The sequence below is a fragment of the Caretta caretta genome, chromosome 1, assembly GCF_965140235.1.
Source record: "Caretta caretta isolate rCarCar2 chromosome 1, rCarCar1.hap1, whole genome shotgun sequence".
NCBI classification, from domain to species: domain Eukaryota; kingdom Metazoa; phylum Chordata; order Testudines; family Cheloniidae; genus Caretta; species Caretta caretta.
In genome coordinates, this window is record NC_134206.1 from 273,584,246 (window position 1) to 273,609,252 (window position 25,007).

Consider the following 25,007-nt stretch of genomic DNA (forward strand, 5'->3'; position numbering starts at 1 on the left):
CCACCTCTCATTTTAAACATATTAAAATCTTACATGGAGTATAAGAGAATGAATGAAGACTTAATGGAGACACAGATATATTGTCAAAATAGAGCAGGAAGACACTAATGCCCTGAAGGTATCTAATTGTGGATAGGAGGTCTAAGCCCTGTGGGGAACAGCTGCAGATTTGAGTGTACAATAGGGAGGGGAGCAGAGATGGGTGACCCAGGATGTACAAACATCCACCCAACTGGGCTGAACCTTTTCAGATCTAGACAGATGTTGAAGTGTTCAAGGGAACCTCAAGTCCTCCATGACTTAAGATTTTATGCAAACATATCATGTTGCCATACATGTAATTTTGAGTTAACCTAGCTAGTTTTTCTGTATATTGAAGCATGAGCATGCTAGACATGACCTTAGCTGTCCTAATATACGAAGAACAAAAAGAGTATCCCACAGCCCCTACTGTACTTAAGTACAGGCTGTTTCAGTTCTTGAAACACATAGTCCCCTTTTGGGAAGGGCTGCACCTGTGCAGCTCGAAGTTCACAATCAAGCCTAATGTATTTACACACAACTAAGGATACTACCATCTTACAGCATATTTATCTGGTAAAGGACCCCAAAGTGCAGTAATACAAATTAAACACAGGAATGCCTTCATTCACTACCAAAATGCTTCTACTTCTGGGTGAAAAGTGTCAGCTCTTTAAGAGCTCACATCAATTGCACAGAAGTTTTGGAAAGGAAGTGAAGAATCCCTTATCCAGTTAAAACTAAGGGGGGAATTTAGGTAGGGAGAATGTAACTGCCAAGCTGAAGTTTGGCTAGAACATCGGGGTGAGCACTGCAACTTTTGCAAAAACCACACTGAGATCATCAACAGCCATAGGTTAGAAGGACCTCTGTTTTAAATCTCCAGTAGAATGATGCCTCATCTTGATCATTGGTTTGGTTTTCTCCTGCGGAGAGGAGAGTACCAACTATTGAATCCTCTTGCCACACCTTGAAGGGCTGCCATTCAGATACCAATTAACTGTCAAATCGTTTAAGCATACCTGTGCATCTGACTGTATCAATGTTCCTAACTGAGTCATTAAGCTTAATTAATCCGGGAAGGGAAGTGTGTGCACCTAAAATACTTTTGTCTGCTGTGTGAAGTAAAAGTATTTCACTAGCACCTTGTTTGGCTGTATCCAGTATCTGTTCTAGAGATGTGCAAAGATATTCAGGAAGCATTAGGGTACCAGGACATCCCTTGTACTCAGGATTCCATACATCTCAATATTGGTGGGTGCTAAGTAAAAAAATGTTTATTAATATAGCCATAGGCTGTTGCACATAGTACAATAAATAAATACAAATTTTAAATCAACACAACTCCAAAAAAAGTTGGAAGTTTTACAAAACACAAATTAAAAAAAAACCCACAAGATTAGCTCTTCCCTAAAATCAGCTACATCTTTAAAATGTTTTGGGCTCTATCTGACCCCAACACACACAAAAATGTTAATAAAGATTCTCATGCCAAACCTGTCTCTTTTCATACAGTAAGTATTCTCAATCTTTCTGCATTGGTACTATCACCTGACCTGTTTTTTGTGTAGCAAAAAAAAGTCACTAAAAAGGTATTGGGGGGCATTTAGACCCCTCAGTGTTAGTCAATGAGGAAAATGAAAGTACTACACTTCCAAGGTTTTTGGGGGTCTCCTGGACCCCACATGTACAAAAATGTAAATAAACCATAATAGGCAAACCAGTACCTCTTCTTTCTTATATATTCTCGAACTATTATCAGGACAACCTGTTAGCACTAGTTTTGCCTTCACACCCAGTTGTGGTTTTGGTGTAGCAAAAAAAGTCACTCAAAAGATATTGGGGTCAGTTAGACCTCAAATTAATTATGCAGATATTCCAGCAGCGGATTGTTTTTATGTTGAGGCAGCAGTTATGGTATGATTATGTGACTCTTTCAGCATTGTTTTTATCACCATTGTGTCAGTGGTTTTTGTTGGTGGTTTTTTTAAATGCACCAAAAGGGTCTTGGGGATCTGTGAGACTCCAGATAACATTTGCCTCATGCATCACCTCGATTGTCCAGCAAATTGATTTTCTTTGAAGATAAATGCGATCAAATTGATTTTCTGGGAAGCCTACATTTGCTTGGAAGAGTTTCTGGGGAAGCAACAATGGTCAGATACATTTTCTGGGAAGCCCATGCTTGGCAGATCCTGCTGCTGGGGCAAAGATGCGCTGTTGCATTGCACATGCACGTTGCATTTCTGAATGCATATGTTTAGATTTTGTTGAATTACTCATGGCATAATAAATCTTTGAGTAAGACACAGATGTTTCTCAGGGGATGTCTACACAGCAAAGACAAACCCGTGGCTGGCCCATACCAGCTGACTGGAGCTCACGGGGCTTAGGCTTCAGGGCTGTTTCATTGACGTGTAGACTTCCAGGCTCATGCTGGAGCCTGAGCTCCGGGACTCACCTAAAGCCAGAGCTCCAGTCCAAGCCTAGATGTCTATACAGCAGTGAAACAGCCCTGCAGCCCGAGCCCCATGAGCCCAAGTCGGCAGGCAAGGGCCAGTGGTGGGCGTCTAGTTGCTGTATAGACGTACCCTCCGCAACCTGGTGAAACCTCTGGTGCAGGAAAGGAACACTGCAGCCTTGCCTAAGGCTTCTAGGGAAGCAGTGTGTCGTGTCCTCAATACTGATCCAGAGCCTAAGAAATGGGGAAGATGTTGCATCTGTTCCAGAGAAGAAGACAGAAGAACACATCAAATGTGCACAGTGTAAAAACATTGTATGTTCTGAACATATGTCACCCATTTGTCCTGTTTGTTCAAAGTAGTAGGCCATTTACTGCCACTTAATTGTGTTTGTGCCTTTTATATTGTTGCTGTTGCTATCTATTTTCATTGTCTAAACCTGGGGTCAGTTAGATCCCAGATACCTGTAGCGTGTGTAGCTTTTTTAAAAATGTATTTGATCCTGGGGTCAGTTAGCTCCCAGCAAAAAAGTACTGTGTAGTGTGCTTCTGATTCTAGGAAAGTTTTAACTTGTTCATAGTTTTATAATTCACTGGTTACAATAAAGTCACTTTTAAATGCATCCTATGTGGTTTTCTTTTCCAATTTTGACATACTATGGGTCTCTAAGACCCCAGTATGGAACTAGTTGGATGACTTTTGGTCCAATATAATGGTTAAAATCGCCACCCCTAAAACGACATATGAAAATATAATTTTAAAAATTGAGCACATTATTTCATTTATGTCAAAAATAGCCTTTCAAATACTTTTTCATGGTTTTATGGCCAACCAGGGAAAAGTATTCATAATACAGCCCATTTCCATCATTGCTCTAATGTTTGTTTCTGGAAATGGACAGGTATTTTCCTTTTACTATAAGAAGCCAGGAATTGGTAGAACAATGTTTGTCTGTTTTGGAGAATACATTTGTAACCCCCCTTTCCTTCCTGGGTTGCTTTGGAGCAGGCAACACTCACCTATGTGCCTGGGCACTTGAAGTTGTCCACAGTTAAGGAGATCCTGAGTATCCCAATGGTGATGTTGGATAGGTGGGAAATCTTCTATCCACTGCTCTGCTGCAGTCCTCTGCTTATATGGACATTATTCTTGGAGGTTCACCCACATGACTGGGCTCTGTACACACTCATTGGCATCCTTTGAGAGCCTCCAGGAATAAACTTGAGCTAATCTATGCAATGGGTCTAACCCAAAAGTAGCAATTATAAACTCCATACAAACACTATAATCTTAGAGTTACTACACCTTTACTTAACAATTTAGAAACATATGATATAACAGATTGTGATATTTTAATTAATCTCAACCAATTTAAGTCAGTAAGAGGAACATCAGTAAATCAGTGAAATGCAGTTTACAGTGGTAAATAAAACAATCAATTTACTACATTTATATTGCCACCAGTTACCTTACCCCTGAGTTTGCACTCCCCTTAAATCCAGAGTTCTAGACACTTGCATGTCTAGCTGCACTTGAAGATCCTGAAAGCAGGGACAGCTTTGTCTGTTGGTCCAATAAAGCAGTCCAGCCAAGGCAACACAGAGCAGAGCAGTTATAACTTGGGATCATTAAAAGATATTATTAGAAGCAAAAAAGACATAAATTTAAAATTGGAAGTCAAATCCTACTGAGGAAAATAGACAGGAGCATAAAATCTGGCAAGTAGAGTGTAAAAATATAATTAGGCAGGCCAAAAATGAATTTGAAGAGCGGCTAGCAAAAGACACAAAAACTAACAGCAAACCATTTTTTTTAAGTACCTCAGAAGCAGGAAGCCTGCCAATCAGTGGGACCACTGGAGGATGAAGGTGCTAAAGGAGCACTCAAGGAAGACAAGGACATTGTGGAGAAGTTAAATGAATTCTTTGAATCAGTCTTCACAGCAGAGGATGTGAGGGAGATTCCCACACCTGAGTCATTCTTTTTAGGTGACAAAGCTGAGAAACTGTCCCAGATTGAGGTATCAGTAGATGATGATTTGGAACAAATTGATAAATTAAACTGTAATAAGTCACCAGGACCAGATGGCATTCACTCAAGTGTTCTGGAGGAATTCATATGAAATTGCAGAGCTACTAACTGTGGTATGTAACCTGTCATTTAAGTCAGCCTCTGTACAAATGACTGGCAGATAGTGAATGTGACACCAATTTTTTTAAAAAGGCTCCATGGCTGATCTGGTAATTACAGGGGGGTAAGCCTGGGATCAATGTAATTCCACATATTCATAAATGATCTGGAAATGGAAACAGGTAAACAATGAGGTGGCAAAGTTAGCAGATAATACAAAATTACTCAAGATAATTAAGTCCGAAGCAGACTGCAAGGGTTACAAAGGGATCTCACAAAACTGGATGATTAGGTATCAAAATGGCAGATAAAATTCAATGTTGATAAATGCAAAGTAATGTGCATTGGAAAACATAATCCCAAATAGACATACAAAATAGTGGGGTCTAAATTAGCAGTTCCTCTCAAAAAAGAGATATTGGGGTCATTGTGGATAGTTCTCTGAAAACATCTGTTCAGTATGCAGCAACAACAGTCAAAAAGCTAACAATGTTAGAAATCATTAGGAAAGTGATAGATAAGACAGAAAATATCATAATGCCACTATATAAATCCATGGTACGTCCACACCTTGAATAGTGTGTGCAGTCCTGGTTGCCCCATCTCAAAAAAAGATATTAGAATTGGAAAAGATATAGAGAAGGACAACAAAAATGATTAGAGGTATGGTACAACTTCCAAATGAGGAGAGATTAAAAAGATGGGGAGTGTTCAGCATAGAAAAGACACTATTAAAGCGGGGATATGAAGCGGTCTAAAGAATCATGAATATCGTGGACAAAATGAATAAGGAAGTGTTGTTTACACCTTGACACAACACAAGAACCAGGAGTTACCCAATGAAATTAATCGTCAGCAGATTTAAAACAAACATATGAAAGTACTTCTTCACACAATGCCCAGTCAACCTGTGAGCCTTGTTGCTAGATGATGTTGTGAACGCCAAAATTATAACTGGGTTCAAAAGAAGAATTTGATAAGTTCATGGAGGATAGGTCCATCAATGGCTATTCGACAAGATGGTCAGGGACACAATCCCATGCTCTGAGTGTTCCAAAACATCTGACTGACATAAGGTGGGACTGGACAACAGGGGGTGGTTCATTCAGTAATTGTCCTGTTCTGTTCATTCTCTCTGAAACATTTGGCATTGGCCACTGTCGGAAGACAGGATACTTGGCTAGAAGGATGCATGGTCTGACCCAGTTTGAGTTTTTCAGAAACAGCTCCTAATTTGGACAGAGCTCTTCAAAGCAATCTTCCATCCCCTGAGCAGGGGACCAGTATAACACAGTCTCAGCTCCTCACAAAAATAGAGCCCCTCTCACATGCTCCCTCTGCCTCCAAAACAAGCCTCCCTCATCTCCGGAAGCAGGTCTCTTTCTTCCCCGAGGCATCATGGGAGTTGTAGTCTCCAAGGCTGGATTACTACTCTCTTGATCTTCCCGCCCAGAACACCCACAATTAAGTTCAGAGTCCCCTCTAACAGAGGACATCTATACATGTATTTCATTCTCTTCACTTATTTAATCAGACCTAAAGGGTACAAGTACCTTCATTATTGTCACTTATTTAATAACCAGACTCCACTTTGGGGAAATGAATAAGGTTCAAATTGAACAAAAAGGATGAAAATGGGCTCTCTCAAACTGTACATTACAGTTTGGTCAGTCGTGTTGCAGATGCTAATGTTAGCAATTCATCTTCTGTCAATTAGCTCTATAAATGTAGGAATGCTCCTGAATTTTGAAGCAGGTCATTCCAATAAAATCACAGAGATTCATTACCCCTGGCTTGTGTACTATAAACTGTTAGGGAGAGATAGCTAATTCTTGACTTAAAACTCAAGAGTAGAAAATTAGAAATGTCATGTTACTTATGCTTTCAGGGGCAGCAAATATTATATTTTTAGTTCCCATAAACAGCTGCTTTGATAGTTATTAAGTCATTATCCGTGTCAGCATTAAGTGTCTGAGGTTATAAATGGCCCTGGATACCAATAAATGCTGAGGGTACAGGCTAAACTGGTTTGTTCTTTGCAACAGAAGGTCTTTCATAACCAAGATATCGGACTCTAACACCATGTATCATTATTACACTAGACAGATTACTGCGGGGCCGCTAGTGTTGCCGTAGTTAAGGTTCAGTAAGCATTTCTATTATCAACCTGATTCTTTGGGCTTTTTTTATATCTCAGCATTTCAATGTACACTGAACTGAGGGCTGGCTCACAGATCATCTGCTTCGATTTTTTTTCCTCCCCAAGGGATCAAAATTGATTAGTCTCCCTTAGATCAAATATTTGCTAAACATTAGCGTAAGGGTGCAGAATTACATTTTGGAAGAAATGTGTCCTTAGTGTGGACCTTAGTGTTTGTTATTTTGCAGTTGTAAATGTAAATTTAAAGCAAATAGTCAGAAGTTACTTTTCGTAACTTATTACATACCCATGCTTTACAAAAAATCTTATAATAGAGTAACAAGTAATGGATGTAGCTCAAACTTTGATTTAGAAAATCACTATAAGGCCTGAGTGGTCATTTGAAGCAGATCTGAACTTTTCTCCATCCATTTTTGCTACATCTCTAATCGTCCGCGCCTTACTCCTTCCTCGTCCTCCTTTTCCCTCCCCCCATAATACTAAAATTGCATTTCCTAGAACTGTGCTTTGGCTCCCTTCTTCCTGTTCCACAAATCTTAACTGGCTGCAGCCATTCTTGTGGCCCTGACTGTCCAGCAACCATCACGGAGAGACCACTTCCTCCCTGGACTTCTATTGGGCTGGTACTGCTACAGGATGTCCCTTAATATGCGGCTTGGAGTAATGTCTTGGTCTACACCTTAGTCATTTAATTGTATTTATTATTTAAGTGACAACAAGATTACACTTTAAATACTATAGTTAATATATAAGCATGTATTAAGGGTCAAATAATTGTTTTAGCACTTTGGACTTATATGTGCCTCTTATTCAAGGACTTCAAGACATTTTACAAATATGGGAAAATAGGATCATCTGCATTTCACAGATGAGGAAACAGACACAGAAGTGCTAGGTGACTTGTGCTGGGTCATGAGTTTGTTCAGAACTGGGTATAGAAACTGTCAAACCCCTGCTCTAATAACCAGATCATTTTGTCCCTCCCAAATTCTCCTCTTAATGGTGCTCATGACCATTGACTTTAAAACACTGGCCACGGTTTTCAAAAGTAGATTTCCTAAAATTAATGGTTATTTAGACTCCCAAATAAGTGACCAAATTTTCAAGAACACTGAGTGCCCAAGTGCTCCCTCTGAAGTCAAGGTACTCTTGGGGTTCTTTGGTAGAACTGGTTGGGAAATTTTCAATTAAATGTTTTTCTGTCTAAAAATGCTGATTCACTGAAACTGAAACCTGGGGAAAGAATTCAAAATATTGAAAAGTTCTGTTTTAATATTTTCTATATGAAATGTTCCATTTTTTCATTCAAAACAACTTTGTTTCAACATTAAATTTATACTAAAAAGTGGTGTTTTTAATTAACAAAAGGTGAAATAGAAATGAAACATTTCAAAACTCTATAAACACAATATTTTGATTGACCCAAATTATTTTTTTCCCTAGATTTTTCAGTTTGTGAAAATTTGAGTTTTCAAACAGATTCAGAACAGAGAGTTTTCTAAATCTTAAGATGTTCCCAGGACAGTAAAACAGTTTCCTACATAACTCTATATTTGGGAGATTTATTTGGGAGTTTAAATACAGATTTAGGAGCATAACTTTAGGGTCCTATTTATTTATTTTTTTCTTATGCATGCACAGGTGATGGCAAATGTTTGTCTCTAAATGGTGTTGTAGAATGTGAGTAATGACAGGACTGGCTACACTAAGATATAGTAGGCAGAAACCATATAAGTTTCCACACATCTCCATACAGCTCCTGCACTGTAACTCAAACCTGTTGCCAAACAGCCCAGTGAAGTCTTCAACCTTTCCTGATGAAAAGTCTGTCAATCATGAGATAAATGTAGACTGTGCACTGGAATAAGGTGATCACTCATTTTCATTTGTAACCAAAGTCAAAATCAAATGTGAGAATTCTGGTATGAAACACTTCTGGATTAAACCACACTGTAGCCTAGACCAAAGGGGCATAGTAGACACGGCAGATAACTTAGAAAACAAAACACTGTAGGTCAGCTATACAATAACGTAGTTGGTGTCAGTGTTAACAGACCACTTCTGAATTGAGTTTGGCCTCTAATGCAATAAAGAATAGTTTGTTTCTAAGTAATCCTCAGAATTAGGGGCTGTCAAGGTTCCTTCCCCACTCTGAATTTTAGGGTACAGATGTGGGGACCTGCATGAAAACCTCCTAAGCTTACTTTTACCAACTTAGGTTAAAACTTCCCCAAGGTACAAACTATTTTACCCTTTGCCCTTGGACTTCCACTGCCACCACCAAATGTTTATCTGGGTTTATTTATTAGGAAAGTGTTGTTTGGAAATGTCTTTCCCCCCAAAATCCTCCCAACCCTTGCACCCCACTTCCTGGGGAAGGTTTGGTAAAAATCCTCACCAATTTGCATAGGTGACCACAGACCCAAACCCTTGGATCTTAGGAACAATGAAAAAGCATTCCATTTCTGAAAAGAAGGATTTTAATAGAAGTAAAAAGTAAAAAAGAATCACCTCTGTAAAATCAGGATGGTAAATACCTTACAGGGTAATTAGATTCAAAACATAGAGAATCCCTCTAGGCAAAACCTTAAGTTACAAAAAGACACACAGACAGGAATATCCATTCTATTCAGCACAGCTTAATTGCTCAGCCATTTAAAGAAATCATAAACTAATGCATATCTAGCTAGATTACTTACTAAGTTCTAAGACTCCATTCCCGTTCTGTCCCCGGCAAAAGCATCCCACAGACAGACACAGACCCTTTGTTTTTCTCCCTCCTCCCAGCTTTTGAAAGTATCTTGTCTCCTCATTGGTCATTTTGGTCAGGTGCCAGAGAGGTTATCCTAGCTTCTTAACCCTTTACAGGTGAAAGGATTTTTCCTCTGGCCAGGAGGGATTTTAAAGGTGTTTACCCTTCCCTTTATATTTATGACAGAGGCTGATCCAAAATCTACCATAGGTCAATGGGATGCTTTCCATTGATTTCAGTGGACTTTGGATCAGGCCCATATGTTTTGTAGCTTCCCTCTTTCTCTAGCTCACCTATGTTGAGCACAAGAAAGCATTTAGCCTTCCCAAGCCAGGTACTGATATGCTGAAACGTTGTTCACCTTCAGAAGGCCATTTCTCTGTAAAACTTTCTTGTTTTGAGATATCTGAAAACAGGATCAATAAGAAATTTCAGACAATGGGAAGTCTCTGTACTTGGAAGCGGGAGAAAAGGGTGACCTGATCAATTTTAAATAAGCAAAACTTTAAGTGAAAAACATGCTGTGACACTGCATACAATATTCTTCACGGTGATAGTCTTATGATATGATTATGGGATAATCATAATGCAAAATAGATCATGTGAGATATAATTAGAAAGGTTATGTTTTACTGAATTTGATTATCCTATTTGTATGCATGTATCATTTTTGTATCTGAAGTTAGGAATATTGACTACATATCTGTATTACAAAAGTGTTTGCACCTGGGGAACACCCATTAGGCAAACGATTGTCAGTCTAGATGGCTGGCTGGGAAGGACCCATTCAGGTTAAAGGGCCATTAGGAGAAGACAATAGGCTTTAGAAGCAGCTAATCTCCCACCACAAAGCCTTCCTGAGGACGTTGCAAACAGCCTCTGACTCATGGCTACTATGACACCACCAGATCACCTGGTACTGAACTCCATCTTGGAATATCAGTGTTTTTCCACTGACTGGCATGGGAACCAAGCTTTGAAACGAAGGGTTCCCACCATATGCAAAAGCTGTTTAAGGCAGGGGAGTGGTTCTTGGTTCTTCACTGACTCCCCGGCCAAGGAGATTCCTGGAAACATCTGAGGAACAAAGACTGAACTGGGGGAAGTGCTGGACCCAGCTTAAAGGGATTTTTAGCCTGTCAATGGAACACCTAGGTTTTCTAAGCTATAAACCTATGCAGCTTGCCCCTTAAGAAGTTGTAGCCTTCTTGGATCATCATTTAGGATGAAGATCTGCTATTCATATCCAATCACTTTAGTATATTAAGCTTAGTTTGCATGTTATATTTATTTGCTAGGTAATCCGCTTTGATCTGTTTGCTATCACTTATAATCACTTAGAACCTCTCTTTTGTAGTTAATAAACTTGATTTTGCTTTATCTAAAAGCAGTGTGTGTGGAAGTCATAACTTGGGGCAGAACGCTGTTGTATATTTCCTCTCCACATTGAGGGAGGGGGAGAATTTAATGAGCTTATGCTGTACAGTTCCCTGTGCAGTGGAAGATGGTATAATTTTGGGTTTACACTCCAGAGGGAGCTGCTGGTAGGTGCCGTAGCTGTGCCTTCCCATGCAGGGGTTGGTTAAAGAACCTGTGTGTATGTAACTGCAGCTGGGTATGTCCCTACCTGTATGTGTGCTGGAGCCTGGGAAAGGGGTTGGCAGGCTGGTCACAGAAGTATAGTGTATAGGAAACCCATACTGGTGGGTCAGGGAAGCTCAGTGGCACCCCAATTCCAGGTGGCACCGTGGAGGGAATCCATCACACGTGCATTATTGTTTTGGTCCTTGGCAAAGATGACCTACATAAAATGTGTCAATTCTACAAAATGGGGAAATTCTTAAGTTTGGACATTTTCTCAAAATTACCTCTCACAATAATTGCTTTGGGCCCTATTTAATTTCCAGGAATGTCTTGTTTTTGTTGAAACAAAAATGATGAAAGAGAAGCTTAATTTTAAAAGTGTATATATCTGATGAAAAACCATATGATTTGTGCATTGCTGTGTTCAGCCCATTTTTAGAAATGTGATAGGGATCATCTTTGATTATTTGCTTTGGTGGTTTTTAAGTTGGGTAAAGTATAGATAGTTTGGGTTTCAGACCACAGCAGGAGAGTGAGAAACCTGGCCCAGTCCCCAGACAGGATCCCAAGTTGACACAGCCAAAGTATTTCTGAATCAGACCTATGCATACAGTCACATGAATGACAATTAATAAAGCAAAAGTATAATGAAGCAATAAATTCAACAAAAAGAAAAGAAGTACTTGTGGCACCTTAGAGACTAACAACTTTATTTGAGCATAAGCTTTCGTGAGCTACAGCTTATTCTCAATAAATTTGTTAGTCTCTAAGGAGCCACAAGTACTCCTTTTCTTTTTGCAGATACAGACTAACACGGCTGCTACTCTGAAACCAATGAATTCAAGCAGCAACTGTGTAACACAAGATTCAGAAAATAAACTCAGTCCATAACATAATCTATGTATTTTATGTACAACTAGAAGAATAGGAATGGGAAGGGAAAACAGGATAATTCCCATCCACTCGTTTGAGCTTTACCTAAGGTAGCAGATGAATGCAACTTCTATTCAGCTATTTAACATCAATTTATGTTTCATTGGCACCTGAGCTGATGGCCTGGGAGGACGTGTTGCTTGTTATCTTTTTGAGATGACTGGTCAAAAATGTTTATTTGGCTTATTTACAGGGGGTTGGCTCTCATCCTCTCTTTTATATTATTCCTGAAACAATGTCTTAATGATAAGCCTCTGCTGGAATGACATTGTCAGCAGAAACTGGAATTGTTTTCATTGTTAAGAAAAGGAAGATAACTCAAGCAACCCTGACACTTCTCTGGAGACTCGGCCAGTAAAATGCTGTAGTCTCTTCTAAAGTAAATAAGTCATTCATTCCCCCTCTCAAAGAATGCAAAGAAGCTGAATAAATGGGAAAATTCAGCACTCTTTTTCTCAGATACCATTGTAAATTAGGTGGGGCATTTTAATTCAGTATGAAGACTCATTATGAGTGAGGAAAGGTATGATTAGGAACAATATGATTCAGTTTTGCAGCAATAAAAAAGCAGTATTCTCTACCATCTCATTCTCAATAGTGATTTTTCCTTGAATACTCTGAGGGTGAACATTCTGGCTGCTTTTCTGATCACATTTCATACCTTTGGATTCCAAGCAGGTATTAATTGAGACGGAACACTGTACCAACCAATATTTACTTTACTACTGCGGCATTCTCCACAATGTTCAGGCATACTGAGGGATTTAATGGAGCCCAGGGAGGGTACTAGTGCATCTTTGAATGGGCACCCTGCTAGCACTTCTTGGTTTTTAAGTGTAACCACGATCTGAATTAATTCCAGAGTAATTTAAAGTAATTTACCAGCATGCACAAAAATGTCCCTTGAAATATCTCTTTATGTACATCAGAAGCACTGATTCAAGATGCACAAGATGTTTTATACTGGATTTATTACATTGATAAAGTTAGGGAGCTCTCAAGTGGCAATAGCTTTTAAACTAAAATAGCAGTGTTCATAATGGGCAAGGTACGTCATTTGCTTTGAAGGCCAGAGAATGGACATGACCATAGCAATACTATAGGTGCCAGAAATTGGTATTGTCAAGGATTAGCACAGACTATGGGTGCACACTGGCAAGAATTAGAGTAATTTTTAGCCTATTGTAATCCAACAACATCAATAGCATAGCCCTGACAGTTCTGCAAATGAATATTGTCCTGCTCTATTCATTTTTCTTGATTTCCAGTTTAGCAGGCTTAGTAAAGATGGAAATGATGCTATGAATCTGCTTCATTAAGGTATTGTGAGATTTATTTTAATATGCTATACAGGGATCAAATTCAACTGCAACTGTCTCGCCTGAGAAGACACTTTTTTCCTAGCCCTCCAGTGCTCCAGCCCCTCCCAGCTTCTGCCTCATCTCTGTCACATGCTAAGTGGGGGGCTGAGCAAAGAAACCTAACAGAAATCCTTGCCAATGCTGAGAAAGCATAAAAGCATTCAGTGTTCATAACTTCAAAACTACTGAAGGAAATTGGTTCAAACTTGTTTTGTTCACTCTTTAGATCATAGAGAAACTTATAAAATCTATGTGTGAACAAAATTGGTTTCAACTATCATTTAGTTAGTTTCTTGTTGCAACATACATGTGAAAAAAAGCATTTCTTTTCTAGGCAGAGAACTAGAAAATAATAGAATTGATTTTGCTGAATTTTAAAAAAAAATGTCTCTAGGTTGAGTTTAAGTATGCAATATTCAGCTCAAGAGGAATGGGTTTACCAAAGTTATGAGTAACTGAAACAAGTAGGTTACAATGGAAATTGCATGTCAACATGAATAATTCTGATGACACTAAATAATGAACCATAAATATAAGGTGTTTGAATATCTTTGTCATTCCTTTCATTTTCAGACTCAATCCTTCAGCTGAGCTCAGGTTCAACCAGTTCTACAGCATTAGAGGAGCCCATAAGCATGAAGTTGAACAATGTTCTTGTATTTCCCATTGTTGAAAAAGTAAATATAGCTTTTAATACAAATTCTTGATAGCATCAGTATTTTCTTTGAAGTTCAGTGACAAGGCTGAAGCATGAGCGCTACTGAATATGAAAGGAGTGTCATTTCATGTGCTACTTCAGGGAAGGAAATTGTTTATATATGAGCATATTTGATTAAATGTTTGAAGTTTTAAAAATTTCCATAGTTGATTTTTTCACAATTCCCCAAACCTGGGGATTGACACTAAAAGCAAAAACACACACCACAAAAACCTAACTAAAAAGGAATTCTCTGTTCAATTAACATTTCTTTTCAGGAAGTCTGATGGCCCAAATCCTCTGTGCAAAGAGTTGAGTCTAATCCATTTCTTTAATTAAGAAAGTACACGTGCCATTGGACTTAAGGTGTCAAGGTAAAACATTTGGTGTTAGTGCATATAAACAGCCCTCTTTCCAGACTTAAATCTGGGGGGAAATGTGAACAGAAATGGCACTTGTATTACCATTAATGTTCCATTATTGTCATAACCTTAAAACAAGAAGCCCATATTTTCATTTGATTTGCTATTCATTTTAATACTCACCTATTTCTGAATATTCATTTTTGAACCAAAACAAGTAATTGTTATGGTAACTAGACTGCTGGGCAGTATTAAACACCAGTACAACATCCTGCCAGCCAGAAGAGGGCTCCATAATCCCTCCAGTACAGAAAAGGGAAATACTGCCATTGGTCACAGGCGACCTGGCTCAGGGGGGAGTCAGAGGGTGCAGGTGAGCAGGAGCAATAGGCTGGATGCAGCAGCCCTATTGGATGCCCAGCTGGATGCAGGAGCAGGCTTCAGAGAGAAGGCCAGGCAGCTGAGGAGCTGGGACTGAAGGGCTGAGAGCTAGCCTGGCAAGCAGCTTGTTGCGGGCAAAGGGGGCAGTAGTAGTCACAGCTGGTGGATAGCCAGGAGCAGTCTGCAAACAGGGGACTTCGAGAACAGGCCTGAATGAGACTGCAGGTGATGGACTAAAGGAAAGCGCTCTGCCCAGGGAATCTGCAGACCAGTGCACGACTGTCTCTAGGAGAAGGGGTGGTCTCGTGTAAGTGTCTCTAGGCCCAAGCTACCCCACTGCCATACCCTTGGACTGGACTGCTCTTAGGGACTTGGTTGAAACCTGTTATGTTTATCATCTTTTGTTTGTAAGTTTAAAGAACCTGCCCCGAGGGTATTTGCCTCTTATTTTTGTCAGCCCTAGTAAAGAAATCTTTTGTGTTGCCTAAGTGTGCGAGGGTTTTTGGGAACCCAGCAGGCTAGAGCCTGGAAGTCCCAGTGCATGAAGTATCTGTTTGCTTCCGAGTGCGTGGTATTCCCTGCATGATACCAGACACCTAGTGCCTTACTATGCCTTGCAGTGACACCCTCCAATGGGGTCAGTTACAACTCTGTTTAGTCTACAGTGCTCAGAAATATGTTATGTATTTCACAGAAAGTATGTAAGACAGGCCCCAGTTTTGAAGAGCTTATAGTCTAAGGGCCCAGTCCTGCTAGCTGCTCCCTGCACTGATGAAGAGCCCCATTGACTTCAGTGGAGCTCAGTGCGCACAGAAAGGAGGAGTCAGCCATCCTTATAAGCACAGAAAGAAAATGAGTACTTGTGGCACAAATTGGTTAGTCTCTAAGGTGCCACAAGTACTCCTTTTCTTTTTGCGAATACAGACTAACACGGCTGTTACTCTGAAACCTGTCATTATAAGCATAGAGTGGTAGTACTCCTAGGCAGTTTCCAATGAAGGATTAAGGCCTTATTCTGTAAATAGTCTAACTGATTTCAAAGGGAGAATAAGGACTGGTCTTCACAGTGAGTTAATGCACTCTACAGGGATGTAATTTCTGAAGTGCACTAACATGTTGGGCATTAATTGGTCTGTGTAGACTCTGATGGTGTGCTTTAAAGTAGTGCTGTTTGAAACACGATCACATTAAAGTGCACTAGGGAACCCTCAGGCCTTGTCTTCACTACTGTGGTAAGTCAACTAAGTTACGCTACTCCAGCTATGTTACGTAGTTTAGATTGACTTACTGGGGTGTCTACACCATACTGCCTCAACAGGAGACACTCTCCCGCCTACTTCCCTTACTCTTCTCGTTCCAGTGGAGCATCGGAGTCGACCGGAGAGTGCTCTGCGGTCGATTTAGCAGGTATCCACTAGACCCGCTAAATCAATCCCCCGCTGCACAGCATCGATCCCCGGTAAGTGTAGACATGACCTTAGTGTGCACCAGTAGGGTCTACATGGAACAATTCATGTGCAGCACTTTAGTGTGCTGTAGAAATCACACTGCTGTAAAGTGCATTACCCACTATGTAGGCATCTAAGATACTACTCTACACAAATGAGGGTAGTGGAATATATCTCAAAGGGATAGAGTTAACAGACATTACCAACCATGAAGACAATCTGTATAATTTACTATGCCTATTGGGAATGCCTCTATAATGTTTTGGAGGGCCAAGACCACTTCATACTCCAGCAAAGGGGTTAATTCAGATTGGTGGAAATCGGATGGAAAATATACTTGATTAAATAATAGCACTCAATCAACTACGATTAGCACACAAATGCTTCCTTCAGGCCTTTATGGGAACACAGGTTAAAAGAGAGGGTCTGAATCAAAACCATAGTTCTAAACTCACTGGCATGCTCTCTTTGGGAAAGTTTGGATTCAGATGTGAATTTTGAAGTTTATACCCATCCTTACAGGAAACCTAAAGTGCTCAGAAACTACAGAGATATGGCCATATGGAGTGAGTGCACTTATTAAGTTCATTCTACTTCTAGAAACTTTATAGGTTTCAGAGATATTCCTTATATTTAAAATAGGGATTTACCATGATAACTGATAATCTCTAGAGCTGGAATGGACTTTAAGTGCAACTATTGTAAGCAGACAAATAATCCATATTAATTTATCTTTTACTCATTCCTATGCATTTGGAAATAAGTGATGTGCTTAATACATGGCTGATGCCATTTTGCTGTCTAAACAATAACAATGATTGCCATAAGTGCGATTCAAAGGCCTTATTTAGGATCAGTTCCTTTCACTGATGATGTGCAGAATTGGTCAGGAATTGCCATTAATGTTAGCAGACGGTTGACAGCCTGAGTGCTACTGAAAGAACACAATTTTCAGCATAACTGTTGCATGTGTTGAGTTGCCTGTGGCCATAGCTGGAGAATGAAAGAGGATTTTCCAATCCTGCCTCCAGTATTAGCTGCTGTAGTGTTTAGTAGCGTACATCGTTTCTGAAGTAGAGCAACCCAAATTGAAATGTTATACGGTTCATTTTATTTTATGAACAATTTCTAGACAGACATATATCGGGACTTTTTCCTTTTCAATTTAAAGCAAAGAATGTGTTCCTAAACAAAAGGTCCTTCTCAGCTTAACCATACCTTTCCATAAAAGGTAAGAGGATAAATCCTATTTTTATGTTCATCCAAGAGACACTGCACTTGTAGACAGAGTCTTCCAGTTTTCTGTGCCAACAAATGTGCCCTTTTTATATTACTGGGGATGATCAATGTCAGTATACTTGTATCTTTAAAAACATTCACTTAAAGTGAAATTCACCCCTGTGCAGAGGTCCAGCAAAAGTCCTAAATCTCACTTAAACCCTTTAAACAGATCTTAAGTGGGATTTAAGTAGTAGATAGGCCTTGCACTCTTCCTTTGCACAGGGACAAATATCACTCATTGAAAGTTAAGCTTAAACTTTTAAAATGTACTATAACATTGTTAGAAAGAAGGATGGAATTCTAAACTTACCAAACATAATATTCATCTGACAAATATTATATAGCACCATGCTATAGATGGGACTGAATTGCTGGTGAAATCACCTGACCTGCCCATCCATAACATGGCTTTTGTCCAGCAATGCAAATAGTTTACGTTAAAAGAACCATGGCAATGATCAACTTTGGAAAGTATTTTAAAAGGAAATCAGAAATGTTTCCATTATTTTTATGATGCACCTCATGAGCCTTTCATCAGTGATCACCATGATGTCTGGTCAGGTGACTTTTTTGTTTTAAACATGTAGCACAGTATTTCAGTGTCAACACTTTGTTCTCAGAATTACATGCTAAATCGGTCTGAATGTATTACACTTGATTGTACTCTCACTTAAACAGGTGCAAGTAAGGAGTAACTTTGCCAAAGTCATCTTCATTGGAACTCCATTAAACTCTGGATTTATGAAGGTGCAAAATGAGTGTTAGTGGGAGGAGAATAAGATATATGGTTTCTAATGGCAGGCCTACCATAACAATGAATATCAAAAATCCCTTATGTAATATCCCAGGATGTGAATTCCAAATTGAAGGGATGTTGCTATGAACAAATATTTCTCGATATGGAAGCAAAAGCGTGATGTGACCCTAAGGATGGGCAAGCCTTTTCCAATAAAATGTGTTATTTGTAACTATAGTAAGTACAGATTTTTCAGAAAGAAATGTTTATCAAGTTGATGATTGTCCCATAAGTAACTGTTAAATATAATCTGCAATTTTCTCTCCTAAATCAGCAATACCTCTTTCATAAACATTACAATAATATTTTAAACTTTTGCAATAAAACAGCAAGGATTTAATAAAATTCATGGCTGTTCATTATTTATTTTGGTTTGGGGTTTTCTGCAATATCCAAATAATACTTTAAAGAGATGTTTTTACCTTGTAAATATCCACTGCAGATGTTTTCCTTCACATGGGTAAAGAGGTTAGTCTGAAGAACTGAGAATACAGCAATATTCTTTATAATAACCTTTTTTGTTTTCTGATTCTCTTTCTTTAACTTCATTTACCATCCATCCCTTTTTCTGTCATTCTGTCTCTCTCTTATTTTTCAGTGTGTCACCATTCTCTATCTTAAGGTCTTTCTAACCACTTTCTAGGTTCTCTGTACACTTACCTTTCCATAGTGGTCTCTGGATTAAATCCTGGCCTCACCAAAGTCAAAACTGAAAATTCCATTAACTTCAAGGTGGCCAGGATTTCACCCCTTAACTGGAAGAGAATACATGAATCAAGGGGCTGCGGCAGTACAAGATCAGGGCTCTCAGTCTGGCACATTTTCGGAACATTAAGTTCACTTAAGGAATGATAAGGGAGAACACAGAGTGATGCAAATGAGTGGAGGAATGAAATAGGCAGAATAGCAATTGAAAGAGGAGGACAAGGGAAGAAAGGATGATAAAGAGCAGTCTGGCAAGAGACTGCTGATGGTGGAGGTTACACAGTTGATGAGACATTTTTGAGAACTGGTAAACAAATCTCAATAAATGGAGAAGAGTCAAAGATTAGGTATAATGATCAGTTCATCTAGCTGATGAATTGATGGTGGGTGGATTAACAGAGGCAATTTGTGTTATATCATGGAATACTGGGTATTGTGAAGATGCACATGATGTCTTATGGCTTCAGTGGCTGGCAGTGGCATGTTGTTCCCTGAGAGCTGGAAACTTTTATAATCTTAAATGCACAGTGAAAAAGAGATCAATTGGAATTGGACCAACTTCAACACTTTTATCAGATTTTAGTTTTAACTGTTCTTACAAATAATACCCAAGGCTGCTGGAAGTAAAGGATAGTGGGGGGGGGGGGAAATGGTTCTCTCATTTTCAGTTTATTTACTCTGCATTGGCACATTGTACTCACTCAGATTCACTCAGTTGTCACATGTGCTCTCTTCGCACTGTTCTGAAGGTCCACTGGCAAGACAAAATATAAACTATTATCATCCCTGAAAGAGCAAAAACAGCCAGCTTTGAGGCAATGATTATCAAAGCTCTGCTTGGACAGACAGGTCATATTATCAGAATGGGGAATGACAGACTCCAGAAAAAAGTTCTCTGTGGTGAGCTAAAACTCAGAAAGCCCAAGAAGGGCAGTCAATATAGATGCTTCTAACACACCCTGAAGCATCACAACTCATGTGGCATAAATATTGATAACTTCAAAGACTCAGCCAAGGACAGACCTGAATGGAGAGCAGCTATCAATAAAGGTTGTAAACACTTTGAGAAAGACAGATGCAAAAAACTGATTGAAAAAAGATCCTGGCATCATGTCAAGTCTTCAGTGGGTGCCTACACATACCTGTGTGATATCTGTTTTGTAAGCTTCCTCTTTGCAGAAATGACTATAAAGCCACAAGAGAACACACAAGATGCTGTGATGTTATCATCAGATTCAATGCACAGCCATATATACTCAGATTCACTGTTTTCCCTGTGTAGCTAGAAATTCTGTTTCCCCTGGCTATGTGGGTCTTTCGCACAGCAACAGAGAGGATAAAAACATCTTAAAATAGAAACGTGATTTTTGGATCTTGAAAATGGGCAAGTGGTTTCAGGGGCAACCTGAAACTACTGTTAATTAATAATTTGAAATTAGATTTCAAGTTGATAGTGTTCCTTTAAGTGTGCTTAATCCAGAAGATGGGGCATTCTGTTTTTATTCTTCATGGGAAACCTGACATATATATGTAACAGAGGAATAGAATAGAAATTGTGTTAATTTTTTCCATGACCTTTAATGAATAATTCAGACTTTTTAATATTTTATACTGGATTATATATAAATGCCTTGTATTTTGTGTTAGAGAGATATTAATTTCATATGTGACATGCTGCTTTATTTTTGTATTTTATTTATTAATATTATTAAACTATGTGAAATACATGCCTAAATTTGAATAAGCATATTAATGGAAGTTTCTGCAATGTGATAAGTTAAAAAAATTGAATCTTGATGATCATGATAATGTCACTGGATTGAAATTAATCTTTTTTCCTTTTTAAAATGAGCCTGAACCCACAAGTTGAATTATTCCACCATACATTAATGAGGTGAAACCAGCCATTTAATTTTGAACAACACAGCAGTTTCAACAATGACAAACAAACCATTTACAAAGGCAACAGTTGTATGAAAAACAATTCCTTTGGGGGCGGAGCAGGGGCAGACATTCTAGATAATTTCAGGCCTGATCCATTGCTCAAGAAAGCTAATGGGAACTAGATCAGGATGTGAATCCTGGAAACAAGATGGTTACTAAGCAATAACATGCAAAAAAATGAAAAGAAATTGCTGTCAAAGTAAGCCATTAATATTTTACCATGCCTGACTGGATGAATCTCTGCTCACCAAAAAAGGCTTGCATGCATCCGATGAAGTGAGCTGTAGCTCACGAAAGCTTATGCTCAAATAAATTTGTTAGTCTCTAAGGTGCCACAAGTACTCCTTTTCTTTTTGCAAAAAAGCCTGCAAGTAAATCCCAGTTCCATTGAAGCAAATTGGAGTTTTATCATTGACTTCCGTTGGGCCAGGATTTCATCTATAGAGCTTGTTTCACAACTTCATTACTGCAATATTATGCTGGTGTAATTCCGTTTAGATCAGTGGAGTTACACAGGTGTAAAACTGGAATAATGAAGCGGTGAAACAGGCCCTTAATTTCCCCCCTCCTAATTTACTTGGTAGTTGTTTTCTCTTGCTTTCTATAGAGATTGGGCCACAAAAATCAGTACTGTAGGACAACATACTGAAATGACTTTTTAAACTGTACCTCTGTAACTTGTGAGTGCATCTATCTGTATGTACAAAACTCCAGATTTGCATGCATAAAATATATAATTGCATACATAGGTTCCAATCTGTTATTTGTATGTACTGTAACTTACTCTGCATGTGTGAATGTGGAGTTTTGCATTCAGAATTGTATGCAGAATGGATTGTTAAATGCAGCTGGGAAATAAGCTCTAAGATAATTAAAATGATGAATTTTATCAAGATCAATGAAACTGGAAGAGCACGAAAAACTACACTGACAGATTGTGTTTGAGTTTCTGGACTCTGAATATCATGCTTGGCCCCTTTTTTTGAGATTGCAAGTTTGGTTGATAAAAGTAATAATGTTGATGTAATATACCTGCACTTCTGTAAAGTGTTTGACGTGGTACCACACAACATTTTGATTAAAAGAACTAGAAAGATATAAAATTAACATGCACATATTAAATGGATTAAAAGCTAACAGGTCTGAAAATGTAATAGTAATTGGCAAATCATCAACAACAGGTGTCTCTCTAATGGGGTAATGTAGGAAAGGGTGTCAGCCCATGGTATTTAACATTTTTATTAATGACCTGTGTAAAGGGGCTATGCCGGGGTTCGACCCTCTCCGGGGCGGCAGGGAGCCACACCGGCTCGCTACACACAGTTAACTTTGGGGAATTTGTCCAGCCACCAGAGTCTCCCTCGGCAGCCCTTGCGGTAACTGGATGGAGCACTGTAGGCCCGGGCCCTGAGTCAGGGCGGGGCACCAAATAGTCAGTAGCTCAGGCCCTCAGGCAGGGGCTGAGCAATACAGCATGTGTGAATTAGCCCAGGCCTCCAAGGACCTGGAAGAGGGGGAGACTGCTGCCCATGAGTTGGGTGGTAGGAGGGACGCAGGCCCACCCACTCCACTGCGTCCCAGCCCGGGGCCCTCACAGCAGCAAACGACCCGCTGCTGGGTCAGTGGGGATCCTGACTGCAACACACTGACATGGGTTCTGGCAGAGTTACAGTCAGACTAGGGTCGGCTGCCCCGGGCTACTTCCTAACTCCCCTCCTGGTATCTGGGTCCCAGAAGTGTTCTCCGGGGGTCCAGCACCATGGGTTGCTCGGGGCAGTGGACAAAGGGCTGGCCTGGATAGCTGGCACAGGGCAGGGCTGGTAACTCCCCTGGGTAGCTGGCGCAGGGCAGGGCTGGTAACTCCCCTGGGTAGCTGGCGCAGGGCAGGGCTGGTAACTCCCCTGGGTAGCTGGCGTAGGGCAGGGCCGGTAACTTCCCTGGGTAGCTGGCGCAGGGCAGGGCCGGTAACTTCCCTGGGTAGCTGGTGCAGGGCAGGGCCGGTAACTTCCCTGGGTAGCTGGTGCAGGGCAGGACCGGTAACTCCCCTGGATAGCTGGCGCAGGGCAGGGCCAGCCAGTCTTGGCGTGGACCTGGGGCTGTGGGGTTTTCCCAGTCGCGGTCTAGGCTGGCTACGTCTGGCCTCCCCAGCAGCTGGTCCTCTAGTGAGCTCTGAGGGCCCGCCTTTATATTTCTGGGTCGTGTCTTTCTACTTCTGGGTCGCTGCATGTCTCTCTGTGAGGCGGGCTGAGAGCTTCCTGGCTCCACCCACTCTGGTGTCTGGAGGGGCTCGACCCTCTCTGGGGCGGCAGGGAGCCGCACCGCCTCGCTACAACCTGGAAGAAAGCAAAATCATCAGTGATAAAGTTTTCAGATGACACAAAAATTGGGGAAGTGGTAAATAATGAAGAAGACAGGTCTCTGAAACAAAGCAATCTAGATTTCTTGGTAAACTGGGGGCAAGCAAACAAACTAATTTCCCCATGCTCATTTCCCCCTACTATTACTCACACATTCTTGTCAACTGTTTGAAATGGGCCACCATGATTACCACGACAAAAGTGATTTTTCCTCCTGTTGATAATAGCGCACTTCCACTTTAATTGAATTGCCTTGCTAGAACTGACCCCCCACTTGGTAAGGCAACTCCCATCTTTTCATGTGCTGTGTATTTATACCTGCCTACTGTATTTTCCACTCCATGCATCTGAAGAAGTGGATTTTAGCCCATGAAAGCTTATGCTCAAATAAATTTGTTAGTCTCTAAGGTGCCACAAGTACTCCTCATTGTTTTTGCTGATACAGACTAACACGGCTACCACTCTGAAACCTGTCTAAATGTAAATATATACATCTAGGAACAAAGAACAAATGCCATATTTACAGGGTAGGGAATTCTATCCTGGAAATCAGTGACTCTGAAAAAGATTTGGGGTTCATCATGGATAATTAGCTGAACATGAGGTGAGTGCGATGCTGTGGCCAAAAGGGCTAATGTGATTCTGGAATGCATAAGCAGGGGAATCTCCAGTAGGAATAAAGAGGTGATTTTACTTCAGTATTTGGCACTGGTGCAACCACTGCTGGAATGCTGTGTCCAGTTCTGGTGTCCACAATACAAGAATGATGTTGATAATTCAGAGAAGAGCCACGAGAATGATTAAAGGATTAGAAAACATGCCTTATAGTGGTAGACTAAAGGATCTCAATCTGTTTAGCTTAACAGAGAGAAGGGGTGACTTGATTACAGTCTACAAGTACCTAAATGGAGAACAAATATTTAATAAGGGGCTTTTCAATCTAGCAGAGCAAAGGGTATAACACCATTCAATGACTGGAAGCTGAAGCTAAACAAATTCAGATTGGAAATAAGGCATAAATTGTTAATGGTGAGAGTAAATTTACCAAGGATCTTAATGGATGCTCCATCAGTGATCATTTTTAAATCAAGATTGGAGGTTTTTCTAAAATATCTGCTCTAGGAAATATTTGGGGAAGTTCTACGGCCTATGTTATACTGGAGGTCAGACTAGATGATCAAAATGGTCCCTTCTGGCCTTTAAATCTATGAACCTCATGTCACATCCCTGTTCAAAGCATATTTGGTTTCTCAGGCAAGACACTAACACTAAAACTGAATATGGATAATTTACTGCAAACGTGAATGAAACAATTGATGAAGCAATTAAAAAAGACAATCCAGAACTCTCCCTCCCTTTTGCCAAGCTGAATCTTGACACTATGAGAAATTCCAAAGATCTTTCCATTTTGATACAACTGGGTTTTATTAGTCAATTCTGGGTAAATGAATAACTTCAGTTTGTATCCTTCTTCTCATCCTACTTGACCATAGTGCAGCTTTAGATATTTCCAATCTCTTTAATCATTCTCAATACCTGTGAGCATAGAATCTGGGACTGCTCATCCAGTTGCCCAAGTCCCTCACACAGAGGGCGTGGATGGGCAGTGGTGGCCAGAATAGCATCCTCTGC